Source organism: Camelus ferus, chromosome 26 (assembly GCF_009834535.1).
Source record: "Camelus ferus isolate YT-003-E chromosome 26, BCGSAC_Cfer_1.0, whole genome shotgun sequence".
Taxonomy (NCBI): Eukaryota; Metazoa; Chordata; class Mammalia; order Artiodactyla; family Camelidae; genus Camelus; species Camelus ferus.
Window position 1 is genome coordinate 14364426 of NC_045721.1, and position 17130 is coordinate 14381555.

Sequence of the window (17130 nt, forward strand, 5' to 3'; positions counted from 1 at the left end):
TGTAAGCCTCCTTTCGGATTAAAATTAACAGTTTCACATTGTGTCTTTAGTCTTATCAGAGGCTCCCAAAGTCAACAGCAGCGCAGTATGGGAAACCTTGGTTGTGTAACTTCTGCTCTTACTCTCTTGGAAACAGCGAATGGCATTTTCTTGCAGCCCACCCCCCATCATCAGAACCACCTATTCGCATCACTGGGATTTTCGAAACAGCAACCAAACACCGTAATAAACGGTGTACGGTTTTTACCGGTGAGGTGGCACTTATTTGACAAAGCACGCCCGTCTGGGTTCTGTCTATCACGACCACTGTTGTATTTTACTGTCATTATTTTCTTATGTACAAATTCTTCTCAGAATAAAGAGTTAGTAAACCGAGGACAAAAATCCCACTTGGAGGAATTCCGCTTAGAAGCCGTCTGGGAGATGTCCCTGACGCCGGGTCCTCCGAGGAGAGCAAGAATCACCGACCCCGCGGTTCGCCCTGCGGCAGAGCCCGGCTCCCCTCGCCCCCGGAGCTGCCCGCCCGCGCCCACCGGCCGAGCCCCACGCCGAGCCCTGGGCGAGCGCACGCCCACGTGTGCCCGCGCTCCGGACAGTACACGGACCCCGCGGCGCTGCGGCCGGACGCCGCCCACCCCGAGGATTGGCCGGCGCAGCCCGGGCGGTCCGCGCGGGAGGAGGGCTCGGGTGGGGGTCGGCGAGCGCGGGGGGAGGGGAGGGGAGGGAAGGGAGGAGGTGAAGGGGGCGGCGCCACACGGCCCGGGCCGGCCCCGCCCCCGGCGCGGCTACACTAGCGGCGCCCACGTGCCCAGCCTGCCTTCTGCAGCGCAGCGACCCGGGCGCTCCTCTCCGCGCGCAGCAGCGAGGCGGCGGCCGCTCCCTCAGCCTCCCCGAGCCGCGGGCCCCGACGCGCTCCAGCCGCTCGCCCACCACCGCCCCCTCGGCGCGGCCCTCGCGCTGCCCCAGTAAGTTGCCAAGTGTCCGGCGGCGCGGCGGGGCCGGAGGGGGAGCGGTGGGGCGGGGGCGCCCAGGGCCGCGTCCAGCTGCGCGCAGCTGTCCGGAGGCCGCGCTCCGGCCCCTCGGAGACAGGGGAGTCCCCCGGGCTGCGCCTCGGCCCGTCTGGCCGCCGTGCTGGGTCGCGGGAGCTGGGTCGCTTTGGCCACGCTTGTCCTCAGGGGCCCAGGGCACCCCTCTGCAGAAGGGCTGGCAGGCTCCTGCCTCTGCACACTGGCGGGCCCCTGAAGTCGCCTGCCGCTCACTTGAGCTTCTTGGTTAAATATAGACCACCACTCGGAGCTCTGGAAGTCTTGTCACAGCGTGACCTGCCCGGGACTGGTGGGACAGGTAAAATGGCCCGTCGTGGTGTTTGAGGGTATTTTAAAGTAAATGGGTGCAGTTTTAACCCCCTTTGAGGTGGCTGTGCTTTTTAAAGCCTGTTTTGTGCAGTCTTCAGCCTTGAACTCCAAATGCCACTCTTGACTTTTAGGGAATCACTAAGCCCGTCAACCCCGGAACACCCGTTCCTCCGGAGAACTTTCTAACTTTTGTATATGCATATCCGATGCATGGAGTAATATAGTCAGAGACTGTAGCTGAAAGAGATTTAACAGAAATCCTCTCACGTAATAGATATAATTCCAAGTGGGAACAGAACCTAGATTTTAGGAGTAGAACGTTCAAATATTTCAAATACTCAAACTTTCAAATATGCGTGCAGAACTGTTTTTAAAAAGCATTTAGGTGACTCGTTTAGGTCTGGTAATAAGATTTATCTAGTCGTTTGTACAGAAACACTCATCCTTTTCATGAGGGGATATGGTCAGATTTTACTCAAGTTGAGTTTTCAGAATCCTGGCCGGGGACCTGAGATTCAAAGTTAGCATGTATGTGGCCTCTGAGTTGATACTTTTTCATTCTTGTCCCAGCCAGTCTTTAAAAATTCTGTCGCTTCTTTTCTCCCTCAGCATCAGTAATAATTAGCTGCTCAGGAAATTGCAAACATTTGTGCTTGTAGCGTTTTTTAAAGGATGTGCAGGGCAAGACTATGCTAATTATATACTTAGGGTTGCTTTCTCCCTTTTGTAATAGTAAAGCTTTTTTCTTTAAATCGCACAAAAGTTTAACATGAAATGATTTCTCAGTGCAGAAGAACATATGCATTTTTTGTTTCTCCCTTTACTGAAAAGTTACCCTGGGTAACTCCGGGAAGCCACATTATTTCTTAGAATTTGCCAAGCTTCTTCCTTTACCCCTCTCTTGGTTTCCACCCTGTGCCTTGATTAGGGGGATGTCATTTACCTTAAGGCATTTTAATCTTTTTGGATGTGCCGTGGCCTTGGAGCCCAGAGTAAAACTGTGTGGTATCTGCAAGGATTCAATTTGCAGAATCCTTGGCCTCGTTTAGCACGCCAGTAAAGCCCTTTTGATTCCAAAGCCTCTAATCCTTATCCCTGGATTTAGAGGCTGGAAGGAGAGAAATGGTAGCTGTTGGAGTTTAGAAAGTCTGAGAACACTGGAGTTTTTCACCTTGTATCCTCATATGTTTTTGTCATCTGGACATATGTGTCTGAGGGATTTTTAAGTTCCTGTTTCTTGGTTTCCCCTGCAGGCCCACTCACCTTCTCCAAGTAGGGGTGCCTGGTCTCCATTCTAGATGACCCACCTCATTCTCAGGCTTCCTGGCTAGTTTATCATTGTTTCTCCTGGAGCCCTTGTCTGTGGCCACTTCTGCTTTTTCAGCCCTACTTTTTTTCAAATGGACTTTCCTTTGTAATTTTCCCTTGGTGACTTCATGATTTAGCCTAGTTTCCATCTTTCCTCTGTTTTGTTACACTTGCTTGCTGTTTCATGTATCCATATCTATCTACCTGTTTATGTATTTTTTTTTTAGTGTTCAGAGCCATCTGCTGGTTTCTTTCTGATGCCCTTCAGAGACCAACTTTCAGAGCAGAACCTTGAAAACAACCCTATGTTGCTATTTGTTTCATTGTTTCTCCAGATACGAGCACACTGATTTCATGGACTGGCTTCTTGAGGACTGTTTACTGCATGTCAGACATTTACAACAAAAGCAACATTTTCCGTTGAATGTATTTTCTGAATATTCACATGCTTAGTACAGTGTGCCTATTTGAATGTTTTGTCATCCAACTGAATACTGAAAAACTCAGTTAACTGAGATTTCAGTTACTTGATACCACGTGTTTAAATGGTTTTGAAAATCTATATGGTTAACTCATTTCTACACCTTAAATCTGAATATTCAAAGCCATGTAGATTTAGCCTTGATAAGAAGAAAAATTATGACATTGTTCTTTTCATTGTCTTCTGTTTAATAGCTTTTCATTCTACCGCCTAACACAGTGTCTGGCACATAACATGTGCTCTTTATTGTTGAGTGAATGCCACTGATTTTAGTGATTTGAGAAAGAGCATCACGTCTGTCTTCAAAAGTCTATTCCTGCGTTGAAAATTACTGAGTACCTACTCTGTACCAGGCACTGGACATCCAAAAGTAATTTTGGAGAGGTTCTGCAGTCATTTTTATATTTGGGAAACCTTCCATTGATGGATTTTAGGAGTAGTTTTTTGTTTTGTTATTTTATATAAAGCAACAGCACCTATAAACAGATGACTTTAATACTGTCTACCCCAAAAAGCCAGCAAGGAACACATTGTCTAAAACATGAAGATGGTTCTACTTACTATTTCATCATCCAAAGCGCATGGGCTTGGTGTTTTTATTTTACTGGTAGTTGCTAATTTGTCCTGACTCTTCTTTTATTTTCTTTCAATGGCCCTGCTGGCTGTTTTTGAAAAAGTGGTGTCTGTGGCTCTGGAAATGTAGATGCTATGGACACAACCAAACCAACAGCCGGGGGTTTATTCCCACCAGGCTGTCACAGCTAAGATTATCAGAGCATGCTTTACCTATTTTTCTTGTCCAGTTTGGGAAAAGTAATTGTTATATGTTAATATGTAGAAGCAAGCAGCACACTATTATTTTTCATGTGCTTATGGGCTCTTTGCAACTTTAAGTTGTGAGAATGGTCTCTGCTGCCATCAAGTTAACCTTCTCATTGGTAAGTACAATTAGTATTGATTGGCTAAAGGTTTGAGTTAATGTGGTTTTTGTTTAAAAGTCTGGATTTGAATATGTGGGTCTTATCTCCTTTGTTTGTGTGTAGACTTTGGATGTTTCTCTTCTGAAAAGTCTCTGGTTCTCAGTTTTTCTGGTTGTTGTATGAATGTGAATACTTGTTGAAAGTTTCAACATTTCTTTCATTGAAGGTTGAATCATCAAGCTGGGGTGTCCTATGTGATGACTCAGTGTTGCACGTGTCATGCACGTTTTTAATTTTATGTCTTCTCCTTATCCTGCTACAAAAAATAAAAAGATTAAACCCATATGCCCACACCTATTCTAGTACTGCATACTAGCACCTCTCTTCAGAACTTGAGCATCGCCTGGGATTCAGCAATGAGGTGGATGATACAAGAATATTTCATAACCTTTCTTCCAGGAGTTTAAAAAAAAAGCCATGACTGTTGTATTCATTTTTGGAATATTTTGTGAATAATACACAACAAAGAACTTCTATGTTTCTTGTTGATTCTTGCTAGTTTTTCCCACAGTTGTGGAGAAAATTCTTTCCTTAGCCCACCCAGGCTTCATTAAGGCTCCCTAGGGCCTTCATACAGTTATACTCGATTCAATGCTGTTCGTGCCGTCAAAGCCTGCTTCCTTCCAGTGGAGACCTAGTGATCACAGAGCTTGATGTCACCACGGGATGTTGAATGATGCTGTAATGAAGATGTTCTCATTTTATACTTCTCCTGTTGCCCCCCCCCCTTTTTTTCTTTTGGTCAGATTTTAAGATAAGTGAATCTTTCCACTTAAAAGTTGATGCTTGTCTCTTCCAAAAGCCAAGTAATAACATAAACCTTCAAGCTCACTTTTTATTCATTCTACTCCTGTGTGGGCAGAAAGATGTTATGTGAGTTGGTGCCTTGATCCTAATTAGAAGAAAAAAGTTAGTTGGTTAGGGTCTTGTCTTGATTTGGCTCTAGATATCTAGCTGTCATCTTGTAAATGATGATAATGATGCTAGTCGCTAGTGTTTATATTGAACCGTAAGGAAAAACATGGGTTATCTTTGCATGTTCAGCCTTATTTGTTTACTCCCTGAATATGAACTCAGGGCAGATTTTCAGAATGCAATTCAATTTCTACTTTTAAAAAATCACACCAAAATCTCTAGAACTGGAAGTATATTTGAGTGGTAGGGGTGGAAGTCATCTCTGTATCACATGCAAAGTGTATTTTTTCAAAGCATATGAATTCTGTGGGTTGTCTTCCCCGCAACCCTGTTCATCCGGTCTGGTTTCTAAAAGAATGTATCCATTTGGTGGAAACAATTGAATTTGATTTTTGTGAATCTAGTATTCAGAATTTATAGTTTTTAGCAATTGTATGTGCAACCAAATTACTGAGTACTGTTTTGATGCATTGGGATTCCCTTGGAATAGGTAATGTGACTTTGATCTGAAGAATATCCTAGAAGATCATCTATTTGGAGTCTTCCATGATTGAAGGCTAGTTAATCCATTTTGGATGAATGTGTGTGTTGTAAATATAGATGGCCCAGATCTAGAGTCTGTGGAGAACCAAAAAATAAATCAGTGACTTGGTCCCTGTCCCCTCGGCACTGACCATCAACAAAAGGGTTGACGAGTGCACACGCCATGGGGAGAGAAGGATAAAGCTGCCGTCGGAGCCATACCCTGAGCTGAGGGATAGTAGCTGAGAGAGGACAGTCTGTACTAAACTTCTCTTTGTTTAAATGTGTGTTGTGTTCCTGACGTAGACTAAATGCCCTGTCAATCACCATCACAGTTACTGTTACTGCTATTAAAACCATGATCACCCTTCCTCCTCCAGTTGCTCTTTGCTGAAACTTGGATCACTTGGACTTAAATGCTGGCTGAGCTTTTATGCACCAGAACTTGCATTTGGGAGGGTGATAATACCTATTAATCATTTGGCAGAATTGCCTGTCATGTATTATCCTGGGACTCAAGAAAATTATGATGTTTAACTGCAAATTCAAACGATTCTGAAGGGTCTTAGAGGAAAGTAAAAACAAATTAGGAGATTATATTTTAGGTGAAAAATTTGAAGAATAAAGTCTTTCCAAAAATGCAGTCAAGTTAAGAACATGGGATTATCATAAACTCTCACTCTGACGGTTGTTACATTGGTTAAGCTTGATACATTTACACACACTTAATGAGTTTAAAACCCATCAGGGACCTTGTCAGGCATGGAAAGATCAGGAGAGGTCTTCAGCCATCCGTTCCACTTTCCCTTCTCCTACAAGAGTCCCTCTGAATATACGGAAAGCGGACCCCAGTCTAGCTGCAACACTAGTTTAATGTTGATTCCAGTCTTGGCCTTCAGCTTAGTAATGGACAAGAGACTGATTAAAAAAAAAAAAAAGCTGGTAACTGAAGAGATAATTTCTATTCCACTGTTAGAGAGGGAAGAGTCCTTTTGGAAGGAAACGCATTCAGTTCAGTGTCCTACCATTGACCTAGTGGAAGAAAAAATGTTTTAAAAGAAACTGTATAACTGAAAATATATTTACTGTCATGTTCAATTCTTGTCTCACTCAGCTCTCCTGTTATGCAAGTAAGGTTTCTGTGAAGACACAGAGCTGGGCACCACTGCTTCATCTTCCAGGTTTAGGGTCTTGTAAATGTACCTTTTGAAAAAACATCTGAGAATTGTTCCTGAGAGCCGGTGGATGTAGGGGAACAGGCAATTGATTTCCATCCTCAGTCTACTAGGCAAATCTATATTTAAAGGCACCCTGGGGTGAATCCATTTCTATGAGGGAAAATCACTTCGCAAGGTTTTTATTTAGTGGACCTCAGATGCTCAGAATTCCATTAACCATAATTCTTTATTTGCAGGACACTTTGTTATGCCATTATTGGCTCACATATGGCCAATAAATATTACCCATTTAAGATTCTTGGGCCGGGTGGTAGGTGGATATCATAGTATTATTTTAAAATAATATATGAATAAATGAAATTTAAAATAAATTTCCCCTAAATAAGTCAGTAAATAAATTTTTTACAAATTCTCTTTAATGTTTTTTCCTTTGAGGAGAGAATATCTGTATTGAATGAAGTTTTCCTTTCCTTCAGGAAGACAGCTTTCTTCAGTGATTTTTTTTTTTCTTCGTAAAATTCCATGATGTTCTGGGTCTCTTGAAGCAAAGGGTACTTATATTTTTGCAGGGGGCTCATAGTCCACAGGATGTTTGCAGTTTGCTTAGGTGCTTGTCCTGATAAAAATCCAAATGAAAACTTCCTGATAGTTTGGATCAACTTGAGTATGAATTCCTCTGGGAAAAGCCTGTGCCCCCCCCCCCCCAAAATTCAGGCTGCTCTATATAGACTTTCTATCTGCTTTAATGATCATATTAAACATAATACAATTTTATATTTGTGTTTGAATTCAACACCAAGTTTTAAGTGATTTCTTTAATTCTGTTGTAATTTGGGCAATTGTTTGGGAGACATTTTCATGAGACTGGGGTGAGCATTGACACCCTGTCCTGAGGGCTCTGGAACACTGTAAAGTGCTTGGGCCACAGTCAGAACTTACCTTTGTTCCCTGGCAGCCTGTGCAGGAAAACAAAGTCAAATTGACTGTGATTACTTAGGCAGAGTGAGATTGCTGTTTCAGTTTTTAGGTTTGACGGTTTTGCATTGATCTGGGCTTTTAGGAAGGGGTTGACAGAAGGGGTAACAACCTTCATCCAAGTTAAAACCTACGGAGAGTTCAGTGTTTTCATCCCTTTGAAATTACATGGCCCTGCTGAGCTTTTCCATGAGCCTCGGTGCCTGGAGTAAATACTGAGCACCAGCTCCACGCCCGGGGAGGCTGCGCCCGCAGTGGTGAGTGAGACGCTGGTGGGGCTCCCACTGTAGTCTCGAGCTTCATGGTGCTCAGAGTTACTGCTTTCCTCTCTTTGGCTTTCTAAAATCTGTATTGTTTACATAAACATATTTGGAGGAGAAAGTCAAGGTCATGTTCTTCTTCATAGAACATATTAATGTTAACAACATGAGGGCAGTGCTGACTGAGCAGTCTGGAAATTTAACTTTGCAACTCCTGAAAGACTGAACGAGTGACTCAACTGGGAGAATCCAACAGATTCAGGTTGAAAGAGAAAAGATTACATCGACTTACTGTCTTTTCTAATGAAAAGCTTCACGACAAGTTCATACAGTTCTGATCAACTGTATTTGAACTAATGGTACTTGTAGTTCTTTGATACACAGAGAAGGTACTCCTCCTCCTTTATTAGTCTTTTTATTCTGATAACATTTCTACTCAGTGGAAGAAAGAAGAACCACACATATGCATGTGACGTGCCCCCACCCCAATAATTTCTTGTAAATTTCTGGGAGTTCAAGGATCCCTGAATTCTAACCAATGGATGCCCAGGGTTTCTGGAACCCAGGATAAAAACCCTGCAATTCAGAAGCCAGCAACTGTTGGGACAGCTATCTTAGGAGGCAATCCTTTGGGGCAGGATGGGGCCTTCTTGGTCATACCTCTTTTCCTCTTGTTGATAAAAGATTGCTTTGGCCTCCAAGGAGGAGCTGAGAACAAGCTCAGGGGTAGGTGTGGTCCTAGGGAGCTCCAAGTTAAGGAGCTTGGACAATAAGGCAATGATGACTGTTCCCATTTGTGTACGGTGGAAGCAGTTCCCTGGCCTCAAAGGAACACGATGGACTTTAGTTGTCACCAGTGTCGAATTCCTCCAAAATTCCCAGAATTCTTTCCTCCAAATTCTGCTGTTCACAGATTTCAATGTCTACCTACGGACCAGGAAATCTGATTCTAAGTTTAGCTGAGATCATCTTAACTGAGTAATTATAAATATGCACACAGATGGGAAGGAAAAAAAAATAAGAATAATCAACGCTCTCTTTTCTTACCTAAAATTGGAGCATCTTTAGAGTGACATTTGAAATCCAGCCTTATGGCTCAATGTCATTCTGATGTGGATCCTCTTGTAGAAATCTCTGGAATTTCATAAACTTACATTTTAATAGAACTACAGAGATCATAGTAAAGACAGAAGCATCACTGCAGAGCCTTGTCAGTTTTCGTTAGTGTAGAGTAACTGAAAGCTTTCCCCTCTTACATGTCACGTCTTTGTGACCACGTGCCTGATGAGTAGCAGCAAGGCAAAGTGAAGGACTGTTAAGTTGGCTTCTGTACTGAAATTCCTATCTTTTGCAAAACTTGCTTTATAAGTGGCTAAGATCTGAAATGTTCTGTTGCAGAAAGCCCTCTTTTAAATGCATTACATTTGTGACCTCGTGGTTGTGTAGGTGGAGCGGGACTTGTGTATGCAGCGTTCATCCAGCAAATAGCACAAAGCACATTTACATGCCATGGAGAAACACAGTGGGCGTTGATAAAAATTTGTAGTACTAGAGCTTTGAAAACATATCCTGGGCTGGGGCCTGTTTTAAACTGTCCTGAAACTTAGAATTTCACCTTTAAAACAAAAATCACTTTTTCGCTAGATGATAATACATGGATAAGGCACAGCACCCTGGAAATTTGGTTAAAAATGGTGAGACACTTGTGATAGCTGGTTTTGTTTTCCATGCTGTAAACTTAACAGAACATGGAAATCTTCTCGTGGGCCATTTCTGAAGCTTTGGAAGCTTTCGCCTCCTCTTTTTATAGGGTAAGAAATTGAGATCTTAAGAGTCATAGCTCATCTGAGGGCAGACATCTAGGGGCAGAGTTAGGACTGGATTTCAAGCATTTTGACTTAGCCAAAGCACTGATTTATATCAGGCCATTCTGCTTTTGTGAAAGCAGGTCATAATCACTATAAAGCACTACTTACATGGTAGGCATTTTGTACGTGGGGCTCAAAATACAATTTTAACTTGAAAGTTTTTAAATTTTTAAGTTTCTTGGAAAGTAACGTATTTGAATAAGAAAGACATTTTAGTAATAGTGAAATGCATATGATATGAACAGTTTTATTAAATAGCATACTTTTCGCCCAAAAATGAAAAAAATGTAATCTTAGCCTATAAATAAAAAAGACTTTACACGTGGGTTCTAAGCCATCTAAAGTCCTTAGGATTTATAGCTGGTAAGTGGTGCTGTTAAACAAGGTGTTTGGAGTGCTGTTGTGCTATCTTTAGGAAAAAAGCTGAATTTTTACTTTTTTCTGATTATCATAGGTAACAGATGGTTTGCACTTAGTTCAGTGAACCAAACAAAAAAAGAACAGAGTTTGCATAAAATTTCTGTTGATAGTGCACTTTATCTCACTGAAATGGATCTTATGAACTTTCTGGATAATGAATAGCATATTTACATTATTCTGACCTTTTTTGCTACAGAGCACACAAAAAAATGTGAAGGACAAACAACCCAGCATTATCATTTTTAAAGTTGTTCTTGTGAGTTATTTAAGTTATTTTTCTCTTCTAACTGCATTGCTAACTCTGGGTATGTTGCGTGCTCTGACTGCTTCTAAAACTGATAAATTGTTTCAGTGACTTTCAAAGTGAAGACACTATTTATCTCCTTGAACTACTGGAAATAGTAGTAAATTAGTTTTTATAAAGATTTTAAACCTTAAAGCCTCAAGAACCCACATCATCTGGCTGATCCCAACTTTGAAAGAACTGAGTACAGTTGCAATCTAGTGTTTGATTGATTCCCCATCACCAGCCAGTTCAGAGTGGTTGGTTAATGCTGGTGTGTGGTGGCGAAAGGGGGAGTTGATGGTGGCATAAGGTGGGCAGGATGGTGTTACTGATGTGGCGGAAATTGACTAGTGATGAATAAAGGTGGCAGCTGTGGCAGTTGGTACTGATGGTAATTGAAGGTTCCAGCCTCTTCTGTTTTAGGGACGGGCCTTTGTCACATAGAATTTTAATTCACCACATAGTAGACCAGAGGAATCAGTAAAGTTGAGCTATATAATTTCACTTCTAACCTTGTATGTGTGAATCAGAATTCAGACTGTTTTCAGGAATTGGAAGAAAAATGCTCATTTTATTGAACTAAGTGTAATTTCTATTGAGTGAGATAAAAGGGGAAAAAAGAATGCAAAAATCTTTATTTTTTGCTTCCCCACCCCCCGCCAAAAAGATGTATGTAGAATAATGTTTAAGGCAAAGAAGGTAATTTTTCTCTAGTATTCTCTTTAACAGAACTTCTACTGCAGTTATTTCCTGAATTTTCCACATCTTTAAAGGTATAATATACGGGTTGCTAGTTTTAATAAATCATGAGATTCTAGGCTCAGAAGAAACCTATACATTTCATTTCAAGCAGAATCATGCCTAACCATTCCTCGTGGGTGTGGGTCACATGTAAGAGTGAGCTGGAGGTTGTATGTATGCTGACAGCTGCAGAGAAATCAAAATTTCCTAACTAGTATCATAAATGACAGTATTTTCTTTTTTTAATTGAGTTATATTCAGTTTACAATGTTGTGTCAGTTTCTGGTGTATAGCACAATTTTTCAGTCATCCATGAATATACATGTATTCATTTTCATATTCTTTTTCACCGTGAGCTACAAGATCTTGAATATATTTCCCTGTGCTATACAGTATAAACTTACATATCTATTCTATATAAGTATTTTCATATTTTAAAAAATATTGGGACTATAACTGTAGAAAACAATCAGCATTTTCTCCTTAACTTCTTGATCCCCAATACTAACTGTTGAGTTTTTTTTTCCCAACTCTTTATTTTAGTGCTTAGGAGAAGAGGAGCTTAGAGCATCAGAAGACCCCTTAAGTTCCTTTCCTGCTCTATAAGAAAAACAACAAGTAGCCCATTCTCAGTTATTTTTCCCTAGGTTTTCCCACCAAGAGCTTCTTGACATCTCTTCTGACCACACCCAGTGTGAAGCCACTCACAAATGCTAGAGGCCCTGATGTGTAGCTGAGAGGTCCTACGGTGGTGGCAGCTGGGGGCTGTTGAGGATAATGCAGTTTATAGTCCAGAGCATTTCTGGTAGGCTCCAGGTTTTCTCCTCCCTCCTCGCCCTCCTCTGCCTTCAGCTTCCTCCCTCCACCTCCTCCCTCCTTCTTATTTTTCTTCTTCTTTTACTGGGACGTGTGAATGGGCACACGATCTAGTTAAACCTGAGCCTAGTTTTCGCCAGAGACCCATCAGTCAAGGCGGACCACGCTCTGGTGTCTCCCTTAACTGGCTGTTGTCCTTGGCATGTATGTTGTTTTCTTCTTTGGACACGATCGGCCTTGAAGAGCACTGCTGCGTGCACCTGGCAAAGGCTTCAGGAGCACAGTGGGGGGTGTGTGTGTGTGTTGTAGAGGGTGGGGACCACTCATCGGCCTCTGCTTTGTGGCACAGGAGCGGAACCCTGCCTTCCTCCTGTCCCAAATCATCTCCCTACCCTCCCTTTCCCTCAGTCCTGACTCAGGATAATTGGCAACTGACTTTAGGATAATTGGCAACCTTCTCAGAACTATGAAAGCAAACCCAACAGTGGATACAGGGAGTAATTCTGTAACTTTTTAGAAAAAGCTGTGTCTTCGATTCATTTGTGGTGTCACGTTAATTTTGCGTGGAAGAGCACTTTGTAGTTACTCTGAAAGAGGGCCACTGTTGTGTTTTCTCAAGACGTCAGCCTCTCTGTTAGTCATCTCTTTTTAGTCATCGCTTTTCTGAGTAACTTTTAAATGGGGCTGGAAAGGGCTCAGTTCATAATCTGAATTAGAGTAACGGAGCTACTCCTTTTTGAAACCCTGTTGTTACCAGTTACTACATTTGTTAGTGTAAAAATTATTCACAGGGTAGAATTTGGTGACTTTGTAGTCAAGTAACACTATCTCTGAAGCATTAATCGTCATGTGTATATTAAAATTATTACACTTAAAAAAAATCTACAGGCAGGAGATATTTTAGATCAGCATTTTCAAGGATAATAACCATTTTATATGGACTTACTGTTTTTTCAAACAAAATTTAATATCTTTATATAAGCTATTAATACATACCTAAATACAGTATGTTTTTAAAATGAAATCATATGTGTATATAGCTGTATTCATAAAGTAAACTAATCAAAAATGATACAGCAGCGATAACAGCAAGTCCGAAAACAAATGAAGATATTCCTCTGAATTCCATGTTTCATTGAGCGTCAAAACCCACCAGCCTTTTAGTCCTTTTCTTGTACTTTGTCTCCACATTCTCTGCATCGGGTTGGATCCTGGATCTTACATCACTTTCTGTGTGACGTTCTCCACAAGTGTATATCATTGGTTGCTGCTTTGGTGGTCGAACATCCTGCTGGATGTCTGTTATCATTCCCACGTAGCACAGAGAAACTTTTATGCTTCCAAACAGATTCTGGCTCGCTGCACTGTCCTATGTGGGCTTAACTGTTAAAAGGTGCTAAACTGGGGGCATTACAAAGACTAAACAAGAACCCTCGTTGTTGAAAAAATTTTCCATTTGCAACTTAGGCTCTGAAAGTTAGAATTTAGAGAGTTGGAACCCATATTGGGGCCACCAAAGTTCATGTCAATCCACCTCTAGACAAACTGTGACATATGGCACCAATTATTTCACGGCATTGTTTGCCCTTAAGGAAACGAAATCTTTGGTTCATTGACCGAAAAATAAACTTTATAATTTTTACCGTTATTTCTTTGAAAATATGTGGCCACTCTAGTTATAGAATGCTCACTCGCCAGGTGCAGAACTTTTCTGTGTCCTTACAGACACAGATTTTTAAAAGGACATGTTCTTTGAGCTCTTGTAACTTACATTCTAGGTCAGGCTTATTGGTGTCTCTGTGCCTAGAGCAGAATAACAAGTGACATGACTTTTCAAAGTCCTACAGACATAAAATTCCAGTATCTGTCATTGAAAAGTACAGTCATCTTCGGTATCTGCAGGGGATTGGTTACAGGATGCACCTGGATACCAAAATCTACGGATGCTCAAGTCCCATAGTCAGGACTCTCCGTCCGAGACCCAGCAACCAACCGTGGATCGTGTAGTACTGTGGTATTGACTGAAATAATCCACGTGTAAGTGGATGCGTGCAGTTCAAAGCTGTGTTGTTCAAGAATCAACTGTAGAACCCCAAGTAGTTCTGGAGTTAAATATATATTGCCTTTCTCAACACTGTTAAAGTGTTGTTGTTTTTTTTTAATTAAAATTTTTTAAATTGTGGTAACTTACACAGAACAGAATTTACCATCTTAACCATTTTTAACTCTGCATTTCAGTGGTGATCATTCACATTGTTGTACCACCAATCTCTCACACTTTTTCATCTTGTAAAACTAAAACTCTGTACTCACTAAACACTGATTCCCCGTTTCCTTCTTTCCCCATCCAAGGCAACCATAACTCGATGAATGTGACTACTCTTAGATACCTCGTATAAATGGAATCATACAGTATTTGTCTTTTCATGACTAAGTTATTTCACTTAACATAATGTCTTCCTTTGTGTTGTAACATGTGTCCGAATTTCCTTCATTTTTAAGGTCAACCAATATTCCACTGTATGTGTACACTACGTTTTGTTTTTATCCATTCATTTGTTAAAGGATACTTGAGTTGCTTCCACCTCTTGGGTAATGCTGCAGTGAACGTGGGCGTGCAAATATCTGAGTCCTGCTTTTAATTCTTTTGGGTATATACCCAGAAATGGAATTGCTGGATCATATGGTCATTTTATGTTTAATTTTTAAAGGAATTCCTGTACTGTTTTCCATAGCAGCTGCACCATTTTATATTCCTTCCAACATTGCACAAGGGTTCCAGTCTCTCCACATCCTTGCCAACACTTACTATTTTCTGGTTGTTGTTTTTTTTAATAGCCTTCCTAACAGGTGTTAAAGTGTTTTTATAGTTTAAAGTTTGCTTTAAACTAAATAAAGCAAACAAACAAGCAAAAAACCAAAATGAGGTGTTTTAATTTCATTCACACAAAAAGAAATTTAAAACCTTGCCTGGTTATTTTTCTGAATTTTTAGAAGTTTCCCTTTGTCTCAGGATACATTGCCTTTTATGCACATCTGCATAATAGTGTAGGTCACAGAGGAAAATCCTGGGCTCATCTCACCTCACAAACAGCGTGTAGATAACAAAGACACTTAATAGTCTTGAGTCTTCCCTGCAGGACTACATGCTCTGCCCTTATGGGATTGCTTGGGAGCAGAAGTACTTGTGCACATGCGTGAGGCTTCCTTGACGTCACAGACTCTCCCACTGATTTTACCCCAGTTCTCTGGGTCCAAGCATGTGATACAAATGAATGAAACAGGTTAGTGCAAGGTAGTAAGGAATGGTGGGGAACTGTGGGCAACCAGAGAGTAATCCATTTTAAAAATACTATGTGCCCCAGAGCATACATTGGAAATTGGAATGAGGGACTGATAAAATAAAAACGTTTATAAAGAGCTCGGCAGAGTTCCTGACAATGTGAGAAAGTCCCATCTGTGGAATTAAGCTGCAGTCCAGAAAACCCGCATTTGTATTCTAGATCTCTTTAACTATGTCAGAACATCCTGGCATATAAAGTAATTCCAAATCTGTCCCTTCTTAAAAATACACGCGGCGAGGAAGAGGTTGGGAAATGGACATACAGCAGCTGGTGATGGGAGGTGACTCCCTGCAGCTCTCTCATTGCAGAATGACTTCAGTTTTCCAGATTCCCCGATTCTCTTAAAGATGCTCTGAGCAGAAGCAGGACTGACTCTTGGTGGAATGTCATTTCCCTGTTTCCTGATCCTACATTCACCTCTTAGGCTAGCTTCACCATCCTTTCCTTCAGCCAAAACTGTTGTCTTGTAACAAGGATCAACTGCAGCCTCGTCTCTGAACAGATTCTACTTCTTCAAATTATGAATCACAACTTCCCTAAGTGTTGGAAGCGGGCCAGTCATGAGGATAAAGGCAGTGGAGACTGACAAACTGCAGAAATGAGAAAGCTAAAAATCTCCTGTTTGTGTATCTGAGTATTCGCAGTATTTAACGCTGTCACAGTCTGGCTACGTGGGTGAATGAGAGAGCTTTGCTTTTCTGGTGCTGTGGGAGATTGTTTTCTGTATGATGGGGGGGCATACCAGGAGAGGTTGTTAATACCTGCTATTTAGAATTAAATATTCCATACCAGGGGTACAGGGAAAGGGGGAGAGAAAGAAATTACAGTTGTTAACACTAAAATAGACTTGTTGCATCAGGTGAACCTTTAAACTTAAGGAAAATTTACCAAATCAGTATTTAATTGATCTGAACAGTGTATAGATATGTAATGGTATAAAACCCCTGGACATTTTTTCCAAAGTCATCAATGTTACGATGACATACTTTGTGGGTTTTTTAATTTTCTAGTCACTGTAAACTTACATGATTATCACTTTTTTGAAAGATGAGGATGTTGAGTGGGGTGGGAGGTTTGGGCAGTATGGACTTTGGTGTAAATGACCTGCCTATTTTCTGACTACTGGTTTTTATTTATGCAGAGAATCATGAAAAATTTAGTTTATCAGCCACAAAAAAGAAATCGTATCGTTAAATCATAGAATCTGAGCTGGCAGATACTTTAGCTAATCCCTTTTGACTAAACCTGGTTCCCCAAATTTCTGAATCGTTCTGAATCACCTGTCCTCTGTGTACAATGACAGAAATCTGACACCTTTGTTAGCAGGCAGCTTCTAAGGGGTAGGAACCCTCTTTATTAGGGCGTTTTCTGTATTTTACTGGGTTGATATCTTACTCTTTTTTATTGAAGTATAGCTGCTGTACAATATATAAGTTACAGGTGTACAATGTAGTGATTCACAATTTTTAAAGGTTATTCTCCTTGTATAGTTATGAAATACTGGCCCTATTCCCTGTGTTGTACAATATATCCTTGGAGCTTATTTTAATATCTTACTCTTTCTGTATTATATCCTTTATTTGTAGTTTTGTCTTCTAGTATAAATAGGGATAGAGTCATTGTCTTCTTACCCCTTGCGATTCACATATTTGAAGACAGCTGTCATCTCTTCTGTAAGTCT

At 41.1% G+C, this 17130-nt stretch overlaps 1 protein-coding gene and 1 pseudogene across 5 annotated transcripts in view; one reads left to right on the forward strand and one right to left on the reverse strand.

Moving 5' to 3' along the window:
- Positions 1 to 802: 802 nt before the first annotated feature.
- SLC7A2 (solute carrier family 7 member 2) overlaps positions 803 to 17130 on the forward strand; it is a 61000-nt gene continuing 44672 nt past the window's right edge. For 2 of the 5 annotated variants that reach the window (XM_032468799.1, XM_032468802.1), the window contains exon 1: positions 804 to 965. The gene's annotated coding sequence lies outside the window, so the exon portion shown is untranslated. Of the gene's footprint in view, positions 966 to 1282; positions 1345 to 17130 lie in introns of all 5 variants that reach the window. The other 3 variants (XM_032468800.1, XM_032468803.1, XM_032468801.1) reach the window with 3 other exon arrangements.
- On the reverse strand, positions 13238 to 13433 carry LOC116660101 (annotated as a pseudogene).